The sequence below is a fragment of the Ixodes scapularis genome, unplaced genomic scaffold (assembly GCF_016920785.2).
Source record: "Ixodes scapularis isolate PalLabHiFi unplaced genomic scaffold, ASM1692078v2 PGA_scaffold6__148_contigs__length_123643588, whole genome shotgun sequence".
Taxonomy (NCBI): domain Eukaryota; kingdom Metazoa; phylum Arthropoda; class Arachnida; order Ixodida; family Ixodidae; genus Ixodes; species Ixodes scapularis.
This window is the reverse complement of record NW_024609881.1, coordinates 60,550,918-60,574,539: the sequence shown is the minus strand read 5'-3', so window position 1 is coordinate 60,574,539 and position 23,622 is coordinate 60,550,918. Positions and strand designations below refer to the sequence as shown.

Here is a 23,622-nt window from a genome sequence, read left to right as displayed (position 1 = left end):
GGAATAAAGAGAAGCTTGGTTCTAGCATATAAATACTTCCAAAGACAAGAAATGTTCATCCCTCGTTGTTGACGGTTATGTAATTGAGGACGAATTTAAAATCGCTACCATTTTTGAGTGACCAATTTTATTCCGTGTTTACTAGAGATAACAACATTGTTCCTAACTACGACGTCCAATCTCAGCTACCCGGCCTCTAGAACATTAATATCAGTGAGGCAGGTATCTTGTCATTATTACTAAACTATGATGTAAAGAAGAGCTTCGGCTCGGATGACATCACCAATATGTTTCTTAAACGCTATGCGGAATGGGTTTCAAAATGTTCGTTTGTCATTTTTAAAACGTCATTGGCCACTTCGAGATTACCTGCAGATTTGAAGCTAGCAATCGTTAAACAGATATAAAAATCGGGTGACCCCCGGATAGCAGTTAACTATCGTCCCATTTCTTTGACGTGCATCAGTTTTAGATTACGCTAACATATTATTGCGAAACATATAGTTGCCTACGTCACGGAGCATAATCTTCTATCGAATGCACAGCATGGGTTTAGAGCCGGATACTCGACAATATCTCAGTTAGTAGGAACCGTGCATAATTTTTCTTCAGTTACTAATCGCCGAGTACATGTTGATGTAATCTACCTTGACTTTTCAAAGGCCTTTGACAAGGTTTCCCATTCAAAGATTTCATTAAAATTACGTGCGATGTTAAAAATGAAAGCCGTTTACAAATCCCTGTAACGCCGAATTGGAGCGCAGCTCTTGAGGAGGAGTAGGGAAGGGTACTAAAGGGGTCACGTCACCTGCGGGTAGTCACGTGACCCCAGGGGGTCACGTGACCTCGGGGGGTCACGTGACCTCGTTGGATCACGTGACTTGGGGGGGGTCACGTGATCTCGGGGAGGGGGTCACGTTACCTCGGGGGGGGGGGGGTTCACGTGACCTCGGGGGGGGGAGGGGTCACGTGACCTCGAGGGGGGTCACGTGACCCCCCCCCGGTTACGCCGACGGCGTCGCCGACGGCGACGCCGACGCCGACGCCGACGCCGCTCAGGCTGGAAACGGGCCCCTTAGAGCTGCGCTCTAAAAACGATCAAATCATTCACTGCAGGGATTCAGGATTTCCTGTCGAGGAGGGGACAGTATGTAATGTTTAACCAGACTGCATCTTCCATAGCAAATGTAGAATCCCGGGTACCACAGGGGTCAGTTTTGGGGCCACTGCTTTTCTTGATAATACTACTACTAATATCAGAGTAAGCATAGGATTGTATGATGATGATTGCATCTTATATCATGAAATTAAAAGTCCCGATGATCACCTCATCCTAAGTAATAGCCTTCGGGAAATATCAAAATGGTGCAAAGATTGGCAAATGCTACTTAACAAAGAGGAAACTGTATTTATGTCTATCACCCCTTAAAAAGCACCCCTCTCTTTTCACATGCCACATAGATAACCAAGTACTGATACGGGTTAATGAATATACTTATTTAGGACTTTATATAACACACAATTTAAAATGGGATAAACATATCAGCGCGGTTATAGATAAAGCATCTAGAAAACTATGGGTTATGAGACACAAATTACGGCAGGCAGCTCCGGATACGAAACTATTGGCGTACAAAACTTTTGTTCTTCCTATCTTGGGATACGCGAGTGTAATATGGGACCCTTACACAAAAGAAAGACATCAATAGGCTGGAAATGGTACAAAGAAAAGCGGTTCGATTCATCTACGGGGTATATAACAGGCATGCTTCAGTTAGTGAGTTACTTAATAAAGCACAATTATCTAACCTTAGCACGAGAAATACTATTAACAGAATGAAACTGTTCTTCCAGATAATTCATGGCATGATCAACATCAATCGGGACAAGTATATATCATTTTCTGCACGCTCCAATACACGTAGCCAACATCCGTATTATATCATTGAGCCGTTGCCGCGAAATAATGTTTTCCATTACTCATTTTTTCCTCGCACTTTCAAAGATTGGGATAACTTACGCGCTGAAATAACGAGCTCTAGTTCCCTAATTTCATTTCTTGATTCTGTACGAAAATATTTCAATGTTGGGTGAAGATTTTGTTTCTATTTGTATTTGCTTGCATGTTTTTCCTTTCATGACATATAAGCGTAATTTGGTTCTTGTGTTTGTTTGGAGGCTATTTTGTAACCTCGTGAATGTAACCATTCCTACAATGGTTCTGAACAAGGACCAGTAGTATATATAAATAAATAAATTTAAAAAAAGATACAATGTATAGCCAATTCAGACTGCAGGTCTGCCAGCTTCCCTTGATGTGTTACCGTAGGGTAGTTCGTTGTTCTTGCTGATGACAATGTGTGTTTTATTGGCGAAAAAGTATGCACTGAAACTCTAGATTTCCGTTCTCCGTAATGCCCTGAATTTTGAACATCTCATTAACAGATGGTCATGAAGACGGCCGACACTGCATGACCGAAAACTCGACCAGTCAGGAAAAAAGTGGTGGTTACGGGTTATTGAGCGTTCATCGGTTCTCACTTTCATACCAATATCCGTGGATACCAGGGGAAGGGAGGGCAGAGAGAGCAAGAGAAGCGGTGGCCATTGGTCTCACAAAACAATAAAGGATCACATCACTTTTACAGGTTCACTCTCTCTCTCTCTCTGTCAGGGCTGCTTAGATGGCCTAACCCCCCCCCCCCCCCCCCCCATTTTTATGTTGACAGTTGACTGTAAAGTGAGGAGTGGACTGGACCTCCATGCCCAGACAAGTAAACCAAAAGAAGTGTCGTCCGTACCCTTGAAGACGATTCTCTTAGCCTCGTCCCGGGCACTGTTCAGCCGTGCCACAAGAACGTGCTAGGATCCAATAGCGCACATTAAAAACAAAAAGAATTCGACCCCTCGCGTGAGGCTACATCGCCTGTTACGCCAGTTGTGAACCCGCGAAACGAAGCGCTACGGTGCCGTGTTTGATGTCTGTGCAGACGTCGAAGTTGGAAAGGGTAAAACGGCTCCAGGCCGTGCTCCAGGCCGGGCTCCAGGCCGCCCTTTTTGCTGACAGCTACGCCTAAATGTCTTTCTTGAGAGTTGACATCCTCGGCACTTTCTCCAGCTTCACCGAATGGTAGGGAGCGCATAATCCATCACTACCACACCCGCTAGAAATAGGAGGTGGAGCAGTGTGTCGACAAAGCACCTTTCGCAGTCCTAGTCGTCCATAAATTCATGGCAGTCACCACTTACCCTTCGTGCGCGGTAAACTTCCCCCGCACCGTCAAGAAACCCGTTCTCGTTGACAACATGGGTGACGATGAACCTTCCACCTTTGCCACTAGGGTTTTTAAACACGGTGGAGAGTCCGGAGCGCTTAGCCTCAAGCGCACCTATCACGGTCACGGCGGCCCAGTCTCTCGAGTGGGTGTGCCCGGCGTTCACCCACGTATCATCAGTGTAAAAAATGGACCGCCCCTGCGGTCCATTTTCTACACTGACGATGTCTAGACCAATGTCAGCAGTGGCAGCCATGGCGGTGAAGAACACAACGAAATGCGTCTTCCGCGGCGCCCCAAACACGGTCCGTCGACGGATCTCTATCTTGGGGTATATCCACTTCAATAATTATTCTTTTGCGTTTTGGCGACGCATTCTTTGAACACGCGCTGAAAGGCCTCCGCGGATGCGAACGTTGGCGGCGAATTGGCCACTTAGCAGCAGAACTATATTCTTTACCGAAAAACAATCTTGAGACAATTAACACTTTATTTAATTAAAAAATAATTTAAGGCCCTTTTAAAGATACTTTTTTTAAATATTTTTGCGCGCCTAAATTGTCAGACACCGAAAAATATCGTGGAGAAAACTCGACTACAACTTTGCACTATGTTCTGGTGCGGACTGCGCGAGCCTGTTGACACGTCGTAGCTTCCACTCTGCTGCACAGTTTTAGTGAGACAGAGTATTATTATGACATTGGTCTATTTTATTTCTTGTGAAGAGAGTAGATCAATGCTAGGGAATTTCTCGCATTCATCCCTTAAACGATTGGGCGTTGGGTCAAGGCAAAGGCACAAAACGACAATATTTTCAGCTGTTGTTTTTTTCTCCGGTACGCTGTTGAGGGAAGATAAGCACAAATCAATTTTGTGCAGAACAGCATCCACACACGGTTTGGCCGGTGTTCAGCTTAACCCATTTTGGTTGCAGCGAATAAAACTTCGTCAGTTCTAATTTGGAGACCGGGTTAGCTTTCTTAAACAGCTGGTAGGCTTCTCGGATTAAACTGGTCATTAGCGCGTGACGAGGAAGAGATAAGCTCACCAGGGGAGAGCCCACCGGAAAAAAGGTCACCGCAAAACTATCCGATGCGGAGAAAAACTCATCGGCCTTTTGACGGATGCGGTGAGTTTTTGTCCGAGATTCAACACAATGGTCTTGCTGTTTCCCACAGTTCATAATGTTTATAACGTCCTTTTTTTCGTTATTTGTTTCGTGGAAAGTTCCGTGTGGGGGGAGGGGGAGCAGATATAAAGGCTTTTTTCCTGACAGGGCCTCTGCCCCCCCCCCCCCCCTCTCCCCTTTAGTTCAGCAGTGCATTACAAAAATACAGTGGAAAATACATCAGAGAGACCAAATGCGCCATTTAACAGACCGATCCGTTAGTAGAAAATAGGCCGAAGCATTTGTGCAACAATCTAAATATGTATGATCAAAATTAGAGTTTCATATTCCATAAAAATATAACAATAAAAATAAAATTAAAAAAAAAAAAAAACGCTGATCATTGAAAACGACCAGGAACACAGACATGCTTTTGTTGGGGCTCTGCCGGGAACAGTCGAAATCATTGTCGTTGTAAGACCGCGTGGCTGACTGCACGATGTCCTCGTGTATCTTAGCTCCCTGGTATGGCTCGAGATAGTTTTATAAGCCAAAAAATTCACGAAGTCACTTGAACCATTTTAGGCAATAGCTCAATGCCTCCGGGATTAAACGTTTGACCTCGTTAACAATTACGCTTGCATGCACGAGCGTGAGCAGCTGGCATCTCTCCTGATAAGACAGCGCCTTGACAAAGGCTTTTCTGCGGTTTGCTCTCCAATCGTCACACTTAAGGCAGAAGGGTTCAGTGACAGATTTTGATTCATTCGTTGCCGGGCTCTCCGTCGTTGACAACTTTTTACGGTCTGCTGAAGGACCCTTCAATTTCCCGCTGTTTTCTTGTCGCATAAGAGTGACGGCTCTTTGATCTAAAGGCAGACGGCATCCGCAAGGGAGCTATCTCAAGCCCTTCTTCAGATATTTCTTCGTTAATGTCATCTACAACTTCATGTTCTTCAGTGAAGCTTGCCGAAGAGCTTGAAGATGGGGCACTCACCGTACAGGCAGAACGTTGCTCACCGGTGCGTGGAAAACAGTTTTGGCAGAGCATATCCGCCAACAAAACAGTAGCAGCTTTGGTCGGAGGCAGGATTCTTTTCAATGCATCCACGTTGTGGTCGGTTACGGGCCGAAAATATTGGTTGCGTTAAATCATTCGATAATGTCTCTCGAAGTAGTCGGCACAGTCCTTCTTTTTAACGCTAACAACTGCAGCCATGACTGAAGCGTGGGCGTGTGAAATACTGTCACAAATAAACAGGCGAGAAAGCAAAGAATAACTGGTAAAACTGAAACATTTCATGATGGCGAACTTTTGCCCAAAAAATAGAAATAGAACAAAATACAAAAACAGAGCGTCGTGGGTGTCGAGGTCGGCGAAAGAGCAGAGTAGAAAGCTGGGGCGAAACCGACTCTGGCTCGCTATGCGAAGTCCCTTAAGTACACGAGTGAGCTTCTGGAATAGTCGGCGTAGAATGTTCGACGTGGAGAACATTCGGACCTCGAACAAGCCCAACAGGTTTCTCGAATTTTCCAGAAAAATAAATTGCAGGAATAACAAAAGTTGCGTCGCTCCCAGGAATCGAACCCTGGCCTTTCACGTGGGAGGCAGGCGCGATAACCGTTCGGCCATGCGCGCGCTTTTTTTTTTTCTTTATTTCCCGTGTCGGCCATGCGCGCGCTGCCTAGTTCGCCAGCTGCGCGCGCGGCATTACTCCCCCCTTTTAAAAACGTATCGTCCCGATGCAACACAAAAAAAGCAAATAAAAATAACGATAGACTAAAGAGTCATCTGGAACACTTAAGGTCTACAGTCCTATCGAGTGTAGTACGGCTTGAGGCGCACGACGTGGACGACTTCAGGTCGTGCTGGGCGGCGTGATGATGTTCTTGTTTCGTCGGGCATCACCTCGTAGTTGAGATCTCCAAGTCGAGGAAGTACTTTGTAGGGTCCGAAATACCGCTTCAGGAGTTTCTCGCTGAGACCACGCCGGCCGAATCGGTGTCCAGACCCATACTCTGTCTCCGTGCTGGAAGTTGACGTCCGACGACGAAGGTTGTAGCGGCCCGTTTCGACAGATTGCTGGGCTTTAATCCGGCGTTTGGCGAGCTGACGGACTTCATCTGCCCGTTGCGCAACCACCTGGGCGTCGTCGCTTCCGTCGACAGTCGGATCGTGGGGTGAAATCGCGTCCAGCATTGTCGCCACTTTGCGACCATGAACCAATTGAAAGGGTGTAACCCAGGTGGTCTCTTGCACGGCCGTGTTGTAGGCAAAGGTGATGTACGGCAACACCTCGTCCCATGTCTTGTGCTCCACATCGACGTACATGCAAATCATGACGGCGATGGTCTCATTGAGTCTTTCCGTCAGCCCGTTGGTCTGCGGGTGGTATCCCGTGGTGCGACGATGGCTGGTGTGGGTGAGACGAAGGATTTCTTGGGTCAGCTGGCCATGAACGATGATCCGCGAACTGTAATCAGAATTTCGGGAGCGCCACGCCGGAGGACGATGGACTCGATGAAAAACTTGGCGACTTCAACAGCAGTACCTGAAGGAAGGACTTTCGTTTCTGCGTACCACGTGAGATAATATGTGGCGACGATTATCCACCGGTTTCCCAGGGTCGACGGCGGAAAAGGACCAAGTAGATCCATTCCGATCTGCTGGAACGGTGCAGCTGACGGAGGAATGGGCTGCAGGAGACCTGCCGACTTTGTTGGCGGTTTCTTGCGTCGCTGGCACTCGTGGCAGGATCGGGTGTAGAGGTGGACGGTGTTGGGGAGATTGGCCCAGTAATACTTTTCGTGAATACAGGCCAGGGTCCGGCTGTAACCGAGGTGTCCGGACGTAGGGTCGTCGTGACATGCTTAAAATACCTCCTATCGAAGGTCCGCCGGGATTACCAGCAGCCACGGCGAGTTGCTGTCCCCAAAATTCTCTTTGCAGAGTACACCTTGTCAAATGGGGAAGGTCGGCAGGGTTCGTGCGAAAACACGGGGCACGGTAGTCCCGTGCCCTTCCAGGTGCTGAATTAATGCGCGCAGCTCAGGATCGTTTCGTTGACGTCGTGCCTGGTCGTCGTTGGTCACTGCTCCTAGGAAACACTCGTCGTCGTTGTCGTCGCTGCTGCCGGAAGCTGTTTCGACAGGGGCCCTGGGCAAGCAGTCGACGTGGCTGTGCTTGCGGCCTGACGTGTAGACTACAGTCATGTTGAACTCCTGTAGTAGGAGACTCCATCGAGCGATGCGTCGTGAAGGGTCCTTGAGGTTCGCAAGCCAGCAGAGCGAGTGGTGGTTTGTCACTACGCGGAACGGGCTCCTGTACAAGTACGGGTGGAACTTCGTGATTGCCCAGACGACCGCAAGACACTCCTTTTCAGTCGTGGAGCAATTTCTCTCCGATTTTGACAGCGTCCGACTTGCGTAGGCGATGACTTGCTCGGTGCCTTCTTGCACTTGAACCAGTACCGCTCCAAGTCCTGCATTTCTATTGTCCGTGTGAATCTCGGTTTCCGCATCCTGATCAAAGTTTCCTAGGACAGGAGGAGTCTTCAGTGTTCGCTTCAGCTCGTCGAGTGCCTGCTGCTGCTTCTCGGCCCATTCAAACTTCGGGGCGTCCTTCGTGAGGTTTGTGAGAGGTGCGGAAATCCTTGCGAAATCCCGAACGAAGCGTGAATAGTAGGCACAAAGTCCAAGGAATCTTCGCACGGCCTTCTTGTCTTTCGGCGCTGGAATGCCGCGACGGCACGAGTCTTCTCGGGGTCTGGGCGGACGCCCTCGTTACTAATCACGTGGCCTACGAACTTCAGTTCGTCATAGGCGAACCGACACATTGACGGCTTTAGTGTGAGTCCGGCGGTCCGTATGGCTTGGAGAACTGCTCGGAGTCGTCGCAAGTCTCGTCGAGGTCGCTGGAAAACACAACGACGTCGTCGAGGTAGACGAGACAGCTCTGCCACTTCAGTCCTGCCAGTACGGTGTCCATGACAGGCTGGAAAGTTGCTGGCGCCGTGCACTGTCCGAAGGGCATCACTTTGAACTCCTACAGTCCATCTGGCGTGACGAAGGCTGTCTTTTCTCGGTCCCGTTCGTCGACTTCGATCTGCCAGTAGCCGCTCTTTAGGTCCATCGATGAAAAATATCGACAGTGGCGCAGCCGGTCTAGAGTGTCGTCGATGGGGGGAGTGGCTAGACGTCTTTCTTCGTCACCGCGTTCAGCTGCCGTTAGTCCACACAGAACCTTAGCGTTCCGCCCTTCTTCTTAACCAGCACGACAGGAGAGGCCCATGGACTATTTCAAGGTTGGATTGTGTCGTCTCTCAGCATTTCTTGAACCTGCTCCTGGATTACCTTCCTTTCTTTAACGGAGACTCGGTACAGCAATCGATTCACAGGGCGCGCGTCGTCCTCGGTAATGATGCGGTGCTTCGCAACGGCGGTTTGGCGCACCTTCGACGACGTCGCAAAGCAGTCGCGGTACATGGTTGAAAAAACCCCGAGACTGCGGGTAAACGACACAACACTAAAAAGTCTCTAACACAGCTGAAATTTTTATTTTCCGAAATCTGGTTATATAGGCACTTCGATACAAAAGAAAAAAAGGAGGAGAGGGTGAGAACCCCAAAGAATGCCACTTTCCACCCATGAACCTTGGTGGAAAGTGGCATTCTTTGGGGTACTCACCCTCTCCTCCTTTTTTTCTTTTGTATTCCTTGTATTTAGTCAAAGGTTACATTGGTGGAAAATGGCATTCTTAGGGTTCTCACCCTCTCCCCCTTTTTGTCTTTTGTATCGAAGTGCCCAGAAAACCAGATTTCGGAAAACAAAAATTTCAGCTGTGTTAGAGACTTTTTAGTGTTGTGTCGTTTACCCGCACTCTCGGGGTCTTTTCAACCATGTGTAATGTACACCAGCTCGTTTGCGCCCTAACTTTTTGTTCAGTCGCGGTATTCGGCGAGGAGGTTAAGAAGCTGTGATGATGATGCTAGCGGCGCCATGCATCCGTGGCGGGAGAATAAAGACAAGAAGTGTCTGGCATCTCGAGCTGCCTGCACACGCACGCTGAGAACGATGGTGTTCATTCCTTCCTGTCCCGCGATTTACTCGGGAAAGCTCATAACAAATTGGCGACGAGGGTAAAACCTGTATTATCTCCTTACGGCAAGCATTAGCCGTGTTCAGCTCCACCATGCCGAAGTACGGGACCCTGGAAGTCTTTGACGGGGAACCAGCGGACTGGTTAGAGTACATGGAAGGCACCGCGCTGTTCTTCGAGGCCATCAGCATTCCTACTGCAAAAAGAAGGTCAGTTTTCCTGACGTCCTGTGGTGCTAAAACGTACTCCATTCTGCGGAGCATTATGACCCCCAAGGCTCCTAACGAAGTGAGCATAGAGGAGATTTTTGGCGCTCTCAGCAACCATTTCACCCCAAAACCCTCTGTGGTAGTCACCCGCTGCAAGTTCAACAGCCGATTTCGACACACGGGAGAATCTGTGAGCGACTATGTTGCCGCACTCAAGAAACTAACCGAGCACTGCGAGTACGGAACATTCCTGAATGACATGCTTCGCGAGAGACTTGTCTGCGGCATCAATGACTCCACAGTGCAGACACGGTTGCTTGAAGAGCCCAATCTCACGTTCGAGTCTGCGATACAGCTTCTACTAGCGATGGAAACTGCGAAGAACGATTCGAACTTGCTAATGAAACAAGGAAAATGTCAAGTGGCGTCCGAAGATATCAACGTGGCCAAAGAAGCTTCATCGAAGAGCATCACTTGCTAACGTTGCGGAGGGCCTCATTACGCGTCTGTGTGCAAGCACTCGAAAACAAAGTGCAACGCATGCCACAAGACGGGGCACCTTGCCAGTGTGTGCAAATCAAAGAAGCAGCAAGGCCAATCCAACAATTTCGGACAGAAGAAAAACGCTCACAAGCGTCCTGTCTATGCTGTTGACAATTCCGAACAGTCGTCCACGAGTCAGCCACCCGTGACGTACAACATGTGGTCACTGAAATCTTCCATATCATCACCTCCATATGTTACTACCTTGGAAGTGGCGGGGAAACCACTTCGGCTAGAAGTGGACACCGGAGCCAGCGTCTCCATCATCGGACAAAGAACTTTCGTAGAAGAATTTCCAGAGCTTCAATGTGAACCTTCGGATGTCATCCTAAGAAGCTATCGCGGTGACCTTTCTAAGGTTCAAGGAAAGGTTGTCGTACCTGTTCGATTTCTAAACAAAGAAGCAACGCTTCCTTTGTATGTCGCACGTGACCAGACTCCTACACTCCTTGGAAGAGATTGGATCAACGCCCTTGGAATAAGTTTGGCCGATGTGAAAGAAGTTACCGCTGCATCCAGCATGGAAGCAATTCTGAAAAATCACAAAGAAGTTTTTTTCCGACGGACTAGGTACGCTGAAAGGCGTGAAAGCTAAGATCACCATCCAAGAGGGAGCGCGGCCCAAGTTCTTCAAGCCTCGCATGATTCCATTTGCGTTACAGGACAAGGTTGCTCAAGAACTGCAACGACTTCAACGCGATGGAATTATCTGTCCTGTGAGAACATCCGAATGGGCAGCACCAATCGTGCCTGTTCTAAAGCATGACGGCCGAGTGCGGATCTTCGGTGATTTCAAGGTTACTGCAAATCCTGCAACCATTCTCGAGAAGTACCCGGTACCCAGATTGGAAGATCTGTGGGCCAAACTTTCAGGAGGCGTCAAGTTTACCAAACTGGACCTGAAGGACGCATACCAACAGGTGGAGCTCGAGCCTGAGAGTCAGAAGATTGTCACCATCAACACTCCAAAAGGACTTTTTCAATATACCAGACTACCATTTGGAGTATCCTCGGCTCCTGCAATCTTCCAGAGAGAAATGGAAAACCTACTGCAGGATATGCAACACGTCGTCGTATACTTTGACAATATTCTCGTGACTGGACTCAATGACAAAGACCACCTAAAAAATCTTGAACAAGTGCTGCAGCGTCTAGAAAACGCAGGTCTCAAGCTCAAGCTAGAAAAATGCACATTTATGGCCCCCGAAGTGGAATACCTTGGGCATGTGATTGAAGCTGGAGGACTGAAGCCAACGCCACGCAAGGTAGAAGCTGTTCTAAATGCGCCTCGACCAGTTGACCTCAAGCAGCTTCAAAGCTACCTTGGACTCGTCAACTATTACCGGCGTTTCCTTCCCAACTTGTCGTCAGTACTTCAGCCGTTGTACCACCTGCTCGCTGCGAATACATCATGGCCATGGGGGCAACAAGAGGAGAAGTCTTTTCACAAGAGCAAAGAGCTCTTGACATCTGCAGCAGTACTTCAACATTTTGATCCTAACAAAGAGATCATCCTCAGCTGTGATGCATCTCCTTACGGACTCGGTGCTGTTCTTGCCCATCGAGATTCAAGGGGACAGGGACGTCCCATAGCTTTCGCCTCGAGAAGCCTCCCACCAGCTGAGCAAAATTACAGTCAGCTTGATAAGGAAGCTTTGGCACTCGTTTTCGGAGTGACGAAGTTTCATCAGTACCTTTGGGGTAACCAGTTTGAAGCCGTCACAGACCATAAACCTCTCCTTGGACTTCTGGGCCTTGACAAGGCCATTCCAGAAAGAGGATCACCTCGAGTCATACGTTGGGCAATTACACTAGCAGCGTACAAGTACAAGCTGGTCTACCGACCCGGCCCGAGCATAGGTAACGCCGATGCGTTGAGTCGCTTACCGTTACCAGTGGACAACTTCCAACTTCCGCGGCCAGCTGATGTACTCATGTTGGAAGCGGCGTACCCTGCTGTTCTCTCCGCCGCAGTCGTTGCACAGCATACCGCGACTGACCCAGTGTTGTCACGAGTAAGACAAGCACTGTGGTCCGGTAGCGATCTCCAAGGAGGACCACAGTGGTCGCCTTTTCGAACAAAGCTGACGGAACTCAGCGTCCAAGAAGACTGTTTACTGTGGGGATCAAGAGTGATCATCCCACTCAGGTTACAAGAGCAAGTACTTCAGTTACTGCACGAAAGTCATCCAGGAGTGGAGTAGATGAAGTCCATTGCACGAAGTCACGTCTGGTGGGATGGGCTAGACCACAGTATCACGGCAAAGCTTCAAGATTGTCGTGAATGCCAACAACATCACCGTTCCGATTGGGAAAGTACAGTCAACCCCGTGGCCTTTTCCAGAACGGCCATGGTCCCGCTTACATGTTGACTTTGGTGGTCCATTCCAAGGACGTTATTTCCTGGTATTGGTCGACGCATACTCGAAGTGGGTTGAGGTCGTACCGGTATCGTCACCCTCTGCTGATGCTGCGATCAAATGCCTTCGGAATTTACCAGATATTGCCGTTTCGGATAACGGTCCGGCCTTCGTAAGCGACAAGTACAGCGAATTCCTGAGCCGCAATGGGATCCGACGTATGCTAATTCCCCCTTACCACCCAGCATCAAACGGAGCTGCGGAACGCGTCGTGCAGACCGTGAAAGGAATGCTGAAGAAAGCGTCATCTGGAGATTTTCAGACCAAAATTGACAGGATGCTTCTGACATACAGAACTACAAAGCATTTACTAACAGGTCATAGTCCAGCTGAGCTGCTAATGGGCAGAAAGCTAAAGACAGCCCTAGACCTCCTACATCCGGACACGCGGAGTGAAGTACTCTGGAAGCAGCTGAAGCAAAAGTTACGCTGTGACCAAGGAGCACGCAAAGGCCCTCTACCTCAGCATGGTCAAAAAGTGTTTGCCCGAAATTTCAGGTCAGGGCCTTCATGGCTTCCTGGGGTTGTTATACAACCATCGAGTTCATCATCTGTGCAAGTGGAACTGAGAGATGGGACTCGTTGGAACCGTCATGGTGACCATCTTCGAGAACATCATCGTCCACCTGTGACACCCTACAGAGAGCACGGGGCAACCGACTCCACAGCTGAACGAGACAGGTCAACCGGATCTTCCGGGAACGAAGATCATCATGAACCAACAACAGCACACCATGACATAGGACCTCCTCGAACTCGAGAAGTTTCATGCCAGAAGTTGCCAACCGTCCAGACTCCGAGTAGTCCCCAAAAGCTACGCTATACGAGAGTAAAAAAGCCCGTAGATCGTTACAGGCCTTAGACCATAGTGACCCGAACTTTGACGTCTAGGTTGTGAGACAGTATTGTTGTTCCTTCGTATAAAAATGGGAGGAGTGTGATGATGATGCTAGCGGCGCCATGCATCCGTGGCGCGAGAATAAAGACAAGAAGTGTCTGGCATCTCGAGCTGCCTGCACACGCACGCTGAGAACGATGGTGTTCATTCCTTCCTGTCCCGCGATTTACTCGGGAAAGCTTATAACAGAAGCTGCCGTCGTTTCGGGTACGGAAGCTTAGGCTCAATGTCGAGCTGCGCTGGCGACGTACTGTTTTGCTGAGTGGCAAGGTTTCGTCAGTAATCACGGCGATTTCGGCAGCGTTTTGGAGCTCCTCGACGTGGCCCATGGCTGCACCTTTCGTGAGGTGTTGAGTTTCATTTCGGAAGTTCGTCACGAGGACCACACTCCGCCCATCATGAAGTTCAGCTACCCCTCTTGCGACGCCTATTCCTCTTCCCAGGAGCAATTGAAGGTTGCCTTCCAGGTCAACTTTGCCGCAGGTAGCTGTATCTTCCGCGACGGGTACGAGAACTCTTGATCGCGGAGGCAGGTTCACGTGGTCGGCGGCGGCTCGGACGGCGGGTGACGCTGGTCGGGATTTCGCTGAAGGCGGAACAGGCTTCCGCAGCGTCAATCTGTTCTCACCCAGGTCGATGACGCCGCCGTATTCGCACAGAAAGTCCATGCCGAGATTGACATCTCTGGAACAGTCTTGTAAAACGACGAATTCCACAGGGCACGTTTCGCCGTGAATTTCGATGCGAGCAGTGCAACTTCCGACAGGCGTGATAAGGTCTCCTCCGGCGGTTCGAATGTGTGGTCCTGCCCAGGGCGTCGTAACTATTCGCAGGCGGCGAGAGAGCCTCCCACTCATGACTGAGTAGTCTGCTCCGGTGTCCACGAGTGCCGATGCGTTGTAGCCGTAAATAACAACGTTTAGGTTGTTGGACACCGTTGCAGGGCTTCGTTGCGACGCGTGGCGTCGGGAGAGTGGGAGCGCTCCGCCGTTTTTCGAGGCTCTTTACTCTGGTCGTCTTCGGCAACGCCACCTCCAGGCGTTACCGCTCTTAGTTTTCCCGACGAGATAGGGGGGACAGGCCGTCCCGGCGAGAGCGGCGGAAGGGCGAAAGCGCACGTCGATGCGAAGGCGAACGGGAACCTCGGGGTGAACTCGGCACCCGGGACAGGGGTCGTCGGAGGTACTCCTTGATGTCTCTTGGTCGCTCCCCAAGCCGAGGTCGCGGGTCGCTCGGCGCGAAGCCTCGCAGGCCCCTTTGTCGGTGCGGGCACCTCCAGTAGACGTGATCGGCCTCGCCGCAGTGATAACACAGCGGGCCTCGATCGGCCGTCCGCCAGACATCGGTCTTCCTAGGCGCCGGTTGTTCAGTGCGGACGAGCTGGGGTTGCCCTTTCCGACGTCAAAAAGCCTGCGGCCCTGGTACGTCACGTCGAGATGGCGTCGAATACTCCATGGCAGCTGGAGCCGGTCTCCGAGCTACCGCGGCGTAGGTCAGAGAAGGCTCCTCGGGTACTGCTGCGCTGGCAGGAGCCTCAGGTTGGACTGCCCGCTGAACTTCCTCGCGGACAACTTCGGCTATTGACAGCAAAGCAGGCTGGTGGGCAGCAGGCAGGAACTTCTCGATTTCCTCCCGAACGACGTCCCGAATGATGTCGCGGATGTCCAGGATGATGCAGCTGGACGGCGAGAGGGCAGCGAATCCGGGAAGTCTCTGGTAGTGTGAGGCCCTTGCGTGAAGGGTTCGATGTTGGTGGCCTCAGTGATGAAACCTTCGACAGTGGTAGGCGGGCTCCGCACGAGGCCCCCGAAGATTTTTCTTTCACGCCCCGCATTAGGACGTGCAGCTTTTTCTCTTCGGGATCGTTTGGGTCGGCGCGGTTCATGAGGCGGAGAACGCCTTCAACGAAGCTTGTGACGTTCTCGTTTGGCCCTTGGTGTCTTGCTTGGAGAAGTTCTTCGGCACGCTGTCGTCGCTGCTGGCTGGCAAAGGTGCGTCGTGGCAAAGGTGCGTCGTGGGAAGAATGGCAAAGATGCCATTCTTCCCACGACGAAATCGACGCTTCGTGGTTCTCGAACCAGGTGCGCGTCGTGCCTTCCAGAGCGAAGTAGACATTCTGAAGGCACTGCTCTGGTGTCCATTGCTTATGACGGGCCACTCGATCGTGATGCTGTAGCCCATCTTCCACATCCTTATGGGCCTCACCATGGAATGGCGTCGGATATCGTGGGGCGCCAGGCATGAAGACGACGGGTGAAGCGGTCGAGGTCTGCGGCGACTGGTTGTTCATCGTCGTCCTGTTTGACTGCTCGGTCCTGGGTGACAAAAGTCTGAACCCCGGATGTAGGCCTTGAATGCGGCGACTTAATCGGGTCTTGGTAGTGTCTTCGTAGGGTCGTCGGGGGCTTGCTGTCGGACTTGCACTGCGGGCCCTCGGAGGGGTAAGCTGCAGGGACATGCACTGCCCGCACCTCCACCACAATGTCACGAATAAACAGGCGAGGAAACAAAGAATAACTGGTAAAACTGAAACGTTTGAGGGGGACAAACTTGTGCCCAAAAAATAAAAAGGAAACAAAAGATAACAACAGAGCGTCGAGGTCGGCGAAAGAGCAGAGTCGAACGCTGGGGCGAAACTGACTCTGGCTTGCTATGCGAAGTCCCCTGTGTACATGAGTGAGCTTCTGGAATAGTCGGCGTGGAATGTTCGACGCGTAGAACATTCGGAACTCGAACATATTTCTTTTACTGATAATTATGAGAACCCACCTCGACAAGGGTGGTCGAATTCAAATGAAACCCTCCACATCAGTTTATTTGATCACTAGCGGTGACATGTTGAGTGAGACCGAGCTGGACGTGCCAAGGAGAGGCTGGATTAGAGAGAACGCGACGTTTGGCTAGGCATAGAAAAACAAGGCGCACGTTGACCGAGCCCGTAGAAAAGCGCTGCAGAAATAGAACCACGTCTTTTATTAAACTGCATAAATTACCCTCTCTAAATCTTAACCACCTGAGACTAGGAACCAGAAAGTGGACAACACACAAAGAGGCCTTTGTGTGTGTGTGTCTGTGTGTGCGCGTTATTCGCCCTTCATTCCTAGTATCGGGTGTCCAAAATGCTGAAAGTTCACCAGCCCGCCTGCAGTTTGTGCGTTGTTTCCACCCTTTTTCTTTTGCTGTAAAAACGTCTGAGGGCCTGCTTCGTCTTGTGAGGGTTATCCCTGAAACTTCATTCTTCAACGCGGTTGGATATTCATCCTGCTTCTTACCCCCAAATTCATAGATGTGACTTCAACTGAAGCCGAACTTCGACTTGCTCAAGTCCGCCTTAACACCAAGTTCGACTTGAAAACGCCCAAGCTGCGTTTTACGTTTCACAGACGCTCCCTCGAACGTCCTTCGTCAAGTCCCGTTCACGTCGTGAGCGGTCACGGCCCTCCTCGCCTGGGAGCGAGAGTAGGCTGCAGTTTTTCTCGTAAAAGTTCTTTCAGACTTTAAAATAAGGTACTTCTCTAAATTTTCTCTATAGCATGTGTTTTCCAAACATAAATCGCGAGAGATGGTAATGGTAAGTTTAATTAATTTAGTGATTGTACGCGTTTTCTGGACATAATGATGATTTCGTCTAGCAACATACCAAATAGCCGCCAAGCACGCTCTTCGCTCGTCTGGACGCTCCAGCCTTCCGTTCTGTGGAAGTTTTCTTCTGTTAAACGGTAAAACTTTTGAGATTCCCCCAACCCTTGAGCAGCAGTGGAATGGCCACTAAAAAAAAAAAAAAAAAAAAAAAAAATCGCCGCGCTTTATTGCTGATGAAATATCTATTCTATCGGGGCTTGTCGGCAAGCATTAAACGATCATTGAATGCAAAAAGACAGACTCCGTATCTTCGAACCTCAAAAACGAGACCTGGGAGAAACTCTGCAATGAGTATAACTGCTTACCGGGGGTTAGTCCACGGGACTCTAATCAGCTCAAGAAGTGTTGGGGGAACCTCAAACAAAAGTGGAAGAACGAGCGCTCGGACGAGAAGCGCAAGACCCACAAGACAGGTGAGTGTTCTGTTCCTGCTCGTCCATGTTACTCGGAGTGATCGATCTACTCTAGCATTTGCGATTGGCGAAAGATCATATTGAGAAAACTTTTCGCGCTTCCTTTTTGTCAGCGTGTGTCATTCCGCATTTCCTTCAGTACAGTATATGGAAAGATCGTGATATGCGCGATGTTTTGAGTGCCGTGGATTATCCCACTCCCGTTTAGATCCACTTTAGCTCCGTTGTACTGAGGCACACAGCAGATGTCGACATATCTTCCGTAGGGAGCGGGGAAATAGTTGTTTTGCATGCGAAATGGCATAATATGGCATTGTTGCAGTTTACTCTTACGGCGTTATTGCCTCATTGATCAACCTACCTTTCCATTTGTTACCTGTGTCACAAAAATATCGTTCTAAAATGTCCCAGCCTCGTCTATTTACAGGAGTGTTTCTTTAGAATATTCAGTATGTGCCTATATCTCTACTGCTTTAATCAAGTGACTTGACATACACGATTGTTCCTTAGGAGGGGGGCCGCCCCCCACACCCATCAGCGCAATTTCTGTCCTTGTGGGGGCAGTAGCGGGGCACATCGCCACCCGCCTTGACAACAATAACGACTCCGACGGAGCGGCCTACCTGCCCCCTGTCCAGAACGAGCCAGTGGTGCGGCTGCTGGAGGGCATGGTTGACTGCGACCCAGTGTACGAGTATGCAGGTACAGTGTTGAAACACATCAATCTGCACTTTAGGCCACTTGTAGGTTACGTGTGATGGAAAAATATAAATAAAGGGACTCAGAACTCCAGAACGGTGAAGATAAGAAGGAAGATATTTGCAGTCGTAAGAAAAGAAAGTAAGAAATAAAGCGGTGTAGATATATAAACAAAGTTCAGTTCGGAAAATCCGCTTACGGCATGGTGTAGCACGTCGGCATTGGCATGGAGTTGGCAGGCTCGCTTGGCACAAGCGGATGTTTCCCAGAAGCTTGGTTAACAGTCCCACGGGCCTGGATTCGTCTGTCCGGGCTCTTCCTTGGCTGCCAGGACCACTGCTGTCGAGCCGGGTTCCGTGTCGTGCCCGCCCTTTTTTCACGTATCACAAGCCTGTGTCATCTTCCTCTCATCACGTCTTCCTTTTTCATTATATCCATCTCTTGCTTTTGCCTTGCTGTCTTCGTCTTCTAGTTACTCACATCTTCACCACGCTCACTGCGTCTTCTTTCTCGTTTTTTGCTCAGTCCAACTCACAGTTTTTCTGTATGTCGTTTTTATCATCCTTGGTTCCCCCACATCATCACAGTGTGCACCTCAGAAGGGATTGGTAACACAGAATCTATTCTATTACTTTGTGGTAATGTTGCACAAATTAACCGGCCACAATGGCGCCCAAGCGTGGTATGCTACTCACTCGCAAGAATTTCACGGGGCTTAGTTTCTTCTTTCGGTAAGCCTTTTTCCACTCCCCGTGTTTCCTACCGTCCCGTGCTTCGGTCACGTCCGCGTTTGTTGTATTGGTTTGTTTTTGACCGTTCGTTTTGTGACTGCGGCAATAGTTTTGCACGCTTGTGTTGGCTTCTGGGGGGGGGGGGGCATTTCTTTTTTTGTGCTTGCAGCCATGCTCACACGGGAGCAGGAAGCTGCAGTGGCCGCAGCGGCACAAATGAACCTGCTCGAAAGGTCACGGAGATGTGCAACTTCGTGATGCAGCGCATGGCCCTCACGCCTTGCCAGCAGAAGACCCCGCCGCAAGAGCCCCGACCACACTTGACTGTACCAGTCTACATGGGGTATTTAGTGCTTTTAGGGCTTTTAGATTTGTGTACTGATTTCTAACATCATTGCCTCTAGCACGCTATTATGATGCGTTTTGTTTGCTTTCCCGCATGCTCCCTGCTGTCCATTGTAGGGGCCCAGGGACTCGTCAAGCTGCTCACTGCAGCTTTTTTTCTTGGGCCCCACCATCATAAAGGATAACAAAATAAAGCATTACTATTATTATCATTATTATGACGACGTTAAGTCCGTGGCAGACTTCCTGGGCGAGTTGCAGACGTGCCACCTTGCCTCCGGTGCCTCGAAAGCCTTCATCATTGACCGCATTGTCCCGCTGGCGTTGCAAGCCAGTGCTAGAAGCTAGCTGGGGTTGCAGGCCCCGTTTACGAGCCTGGCGGACTTCCAGACAAGGCTTCGGGAAGAGTTCCTGCCTGTGGGGGTACGCAACGCAGATTCTCCGAGAGCTCGAGGCAAGGCCGCAGCACTTGGACGAAAGTCAGAACCGGTATGTTCAGGTCATGCAAGAGCTCTTCAAGAGGGCGGACCCGAATACACCGGAGTCGGACAGAGTAGCTCGGGTCAGAAGACAGTGCCACCCAAGATACCACGCCTACGTCATCAACCATACCTTTGAGACCCTTGAAGAGCTAGCCCGGGTGCCTGCCTCATCGAGGAAGCCCTTCATGCTGAGCGGAACTACGTGCCGCCGCCACCAGCCAAGTACGCACTTAAACCAGCATGCCCCGAGGCCTCCACGTAAGTGGACTGTTCGAATGAGACCTCTTTTCCCCACCACATCAACCGGGAGAGTTGGCGTGACATGTATGGCGTTCGCCCATGCAAGATAAGCGGATGTTCGACTAACTCTCATCGAGAGGTCCCTGGAGGTCACAGCAGGGCCTGTGAGGATCTCGGGCGGGAGTCGCCACGACAGGTGGGAGGTCGTTGGCCGTGCCCTATCGCAAGTTGGGGCCGAACGGAGATCACTACCCAAGCGAACCATCTTTATCAGTGTGCTTCCGCAAGTGCTGGGGAAAACTGGCGCGCTGCGGTCGAAATCCCGCAGCCATGCAGCATTGACCCGCGCAACAACGGAACAAGCCCTCCCCACAACAGCTAATCGCAAGCCTGGTAGAGGCCCTCCGATAGTGGTTCTTTACCCGATCACTGGAGGCGGGCACCTCGGTGCAGATGACCTAAGCAGAAAACTGTTGTCGGACTGCTGCAACGAGTGCGAGCAGCCCGGCCACCAACAAAACCAGTGTCCAAGACTTCTGGACACTACAAACAAGAGGTGGCACGAGACGGCGGCAAAGGGCTGGAACCAGAACAACCAGGGAAACTACCACGGCCGCCGATGCTGAAACCAGACAGCCACTGGCTGAAAGCCGTTACAGTCCCGGACAGCAGTGAGGCCGCAGCACAGATTTTATCGGAATGTCGAATCCAGCCCGAGCCTATCATCCTTGAACCGTGCATGACGATCACTTTGCTCGGTTTTCCTTTTGCCGCACTTTTGGATTCTGGGGCCGCTATCTGAAAGGGGATTTCGGTTTCGTACTCTGCAAAGCAAAAAAAGATAAGTCTCCGGGAATGCAAAACGCAATTACAGCTAGCTTCTCTGACAACCTTCGAGAGGCCCGAGAAAATCTAGAGGTCACCCGAGTGCAGCAGTCGTAACAGTACAACCAGGGGCAACGTGACCTGCAGTTCGAGTTGTCGCACTTTAATTTGGATGCAGCTGACGGCAGCAAAGGGCTGGAACCAGAACAACTAGGGAAACTACCACGGCCGCCGATGCTGAAACCAGGCAGCCACTGGCTGAAAGCCGTTACAGTCCCGGAGAGCAGTGAGGCCGCGGCACAGATTCCATCGGAATGTCGAGTCCAGCCCGAGCCTATCATCATTGAACCGTGCATGACGATTACTTTGCTCGGTTTTCCTTTTGCCGCACTTTTGGATTCTGGGGCCGCTATCTGAAAGGGGATTTCGGTTTCGTACTCTGCAAAGCAAAAAAGATAAGTCTCCGGGAATGCAAAACGCTATTACAGCTAGCTTCTCTGACAACCTTCGAGAGGCCCGAGAAAATCTAGAGGTCACCCGAGTGCAGCAGTCGTAACAGTACAACCAGGGGCAACGTGACCTGCAGTTCGAGTTGTCGCACTTTAATTTGGATGCAGCTGACGGCAGCAAAGGGCTGGAACCAGAACAACTAGGGAAACTACCACGGCCGCCGATGCTGAAACCAGGCAGCCACTGGCTGAAAGCCGTTACAGTCCCGGAGAGCAGAGAGGCCGCGGCACAGATTCCATCGCAAAGTCGAATCCAGCCCGAGCCTATCATCATTGAACCATGCATGACAATCATTTTTCTCTTTTTTTTTTTTTTTGCTGCACTTTTGGATTCTGGGGCCGCTATCTGAAAGGGGATTTCGGTTTCGTACTCTGCAAAGCAAAAAAGATAAGTCTCCGGGAATGCAAAACGCTATTACAGCTAGCTTCTCTGACAACCTTCGAGAGGCCCGAGAAAATCTAGAGGTCACCCGAGTGCAGCAGTCGTAACAGTACAACCAGGGGCAACGTGACCTGCAGTTCGAGTTGTCGCAGTTTAATTTGGATACAACTGACGGCAGCAAAGGGCTGGAACCAGAACAACTAGGGAAACTACCACGGCCGCCGATGCTGAAACCAGGCAGCCACTGGCTGAAAGCCGTTACAGTCCCGGAGAGCAGTGAGGCCGCGGCACAGATTCCATCGGAATGTCGAGTCCAGCCCGAGCCTATCATCATTGAACCGTGCATGACGATTACTTTGCTCGTTTTTTCTTTTGCCGCACTTTTGGATTCTGGGGCCGCTATCTGAAAGGGGATTTCGGTTTCGTACTCTGCAAAGCAAAAAAGATAAGTCTCCGGGAATGCAAAACGCTATTACAGCTAGCTTCTCTGACAACCTTCGAGAGGCCCGAGAAAATCTAGAGGTCACCCGAGTGCAGCAGTCGTAACAGTACAACCAGGGGCAACGTGACCTGCAGTTCGAGTTGTCGCACTTTAATTTGGATGCAGCTGACGGCAGCAAAGGGCTGGAACCAGAACAACTAGGGAAACTACCACGGCCGCCGATGCTGAAACCAGGCAGCCACTGGCTGAAAGCCGTTACAGTCCCGGAGAGCAGAGAGGCCGCGGCACAGATTCCATCGCAAAGTCGAATCCAGCCCGAGCCTATCATCATTGAACCATGCATGACAATCATTTTTCTCTTTTTTTTTTTTTTGCTGCACTTTTGGATTCTGGGGCCGCTATCTGAAAGGGGATTTCGGTTTCGTACTCTGCAAAGCAAAAAAGATAAGTCTCCGGGAATGCAAAACGCTATTACAGCTAGCTTCTCTGACAACCTTCGAGAGGCCCGAGAAAATCTAGAGGTCACCCGAGTGCAGCAGTCGTAACAGTACAACCAGGGGCAACGTGACCTGCAGTTCGAGTTGTCGCAGTTTAATTTGGATACAACTGACGGCAGCAAAGGGCTGGAACCAGAACAACTAGGGAAACTACCACGGCCGCCGATGCTGAAACCAGGCAGCCACTGGCTGAAAGCCGTTACAGTCCCGGAGAGCAGTGAGGCCGCGGCACAGATTCCATCGGAATGTCGAGTCCAGCCCGAGCCTATCATCATTGAACCGTGCATGACGATCACTTTGCTCGGTTTTCCTTTTGCCGCACTTTTGGATTCTGGGGCCGCTATCTGAAAGGGGATTTCGGTTTCGTACTCTGCAAAGCAAAAAAGATAAGTCTCCGGGAATGCAAAACGCTATTACAGCTAGCTTCTCTGACAACCTTCGAGAGGCCCGAGAAAATCTAGAGGTCACCCGAGTGCAGCAGTCGTAAGAGTACAACCAGGGGCAACGTGACCTGCAGTTCGAGTTGTCGCACTTTAATTTGGATGCAGCTGACGGCAGCAAAGGGCTGGAACCAGAACAACCAGGGAAACTACCACGGCCGCCGATGCTGAAACCAGGCAGCCACTGGCTGAAAGCCGTTACAGTCCCGGAGAGCAGAGAGGCCGCGGCACAGATTCCATCGCAAAGTCGAATTCAGCCCGAGCCTATCATCATTGAACCATGCATGACAATCATTTTGCTCTTTTTTTTTTTTTTTGCTGCACTTTTGGATTCTGGGGCCGCTATCTGAAAGGGGATTTCGGTTTCGTACTCTGCAAAGCAAAAAAGATAAGTCTCCGGGAATGCAAAACGCTATTACAGCTA

The 23,622-nt window shown here is 50.4% G+C and overlaps 1 pseudogene; it reads left to right on the top strand.

The window, feature by feature from the left end:
• The first annotated feature begins 19,841 nt into the window (after nt 1-19,841).
• On the top strand, nt 19,842-20,503 carry LOC120846424 (annotated as a pseudogene).
• The last annotated feature ends 3,119 nt before the right edge of the window (nt 20,504-23,622 follow it).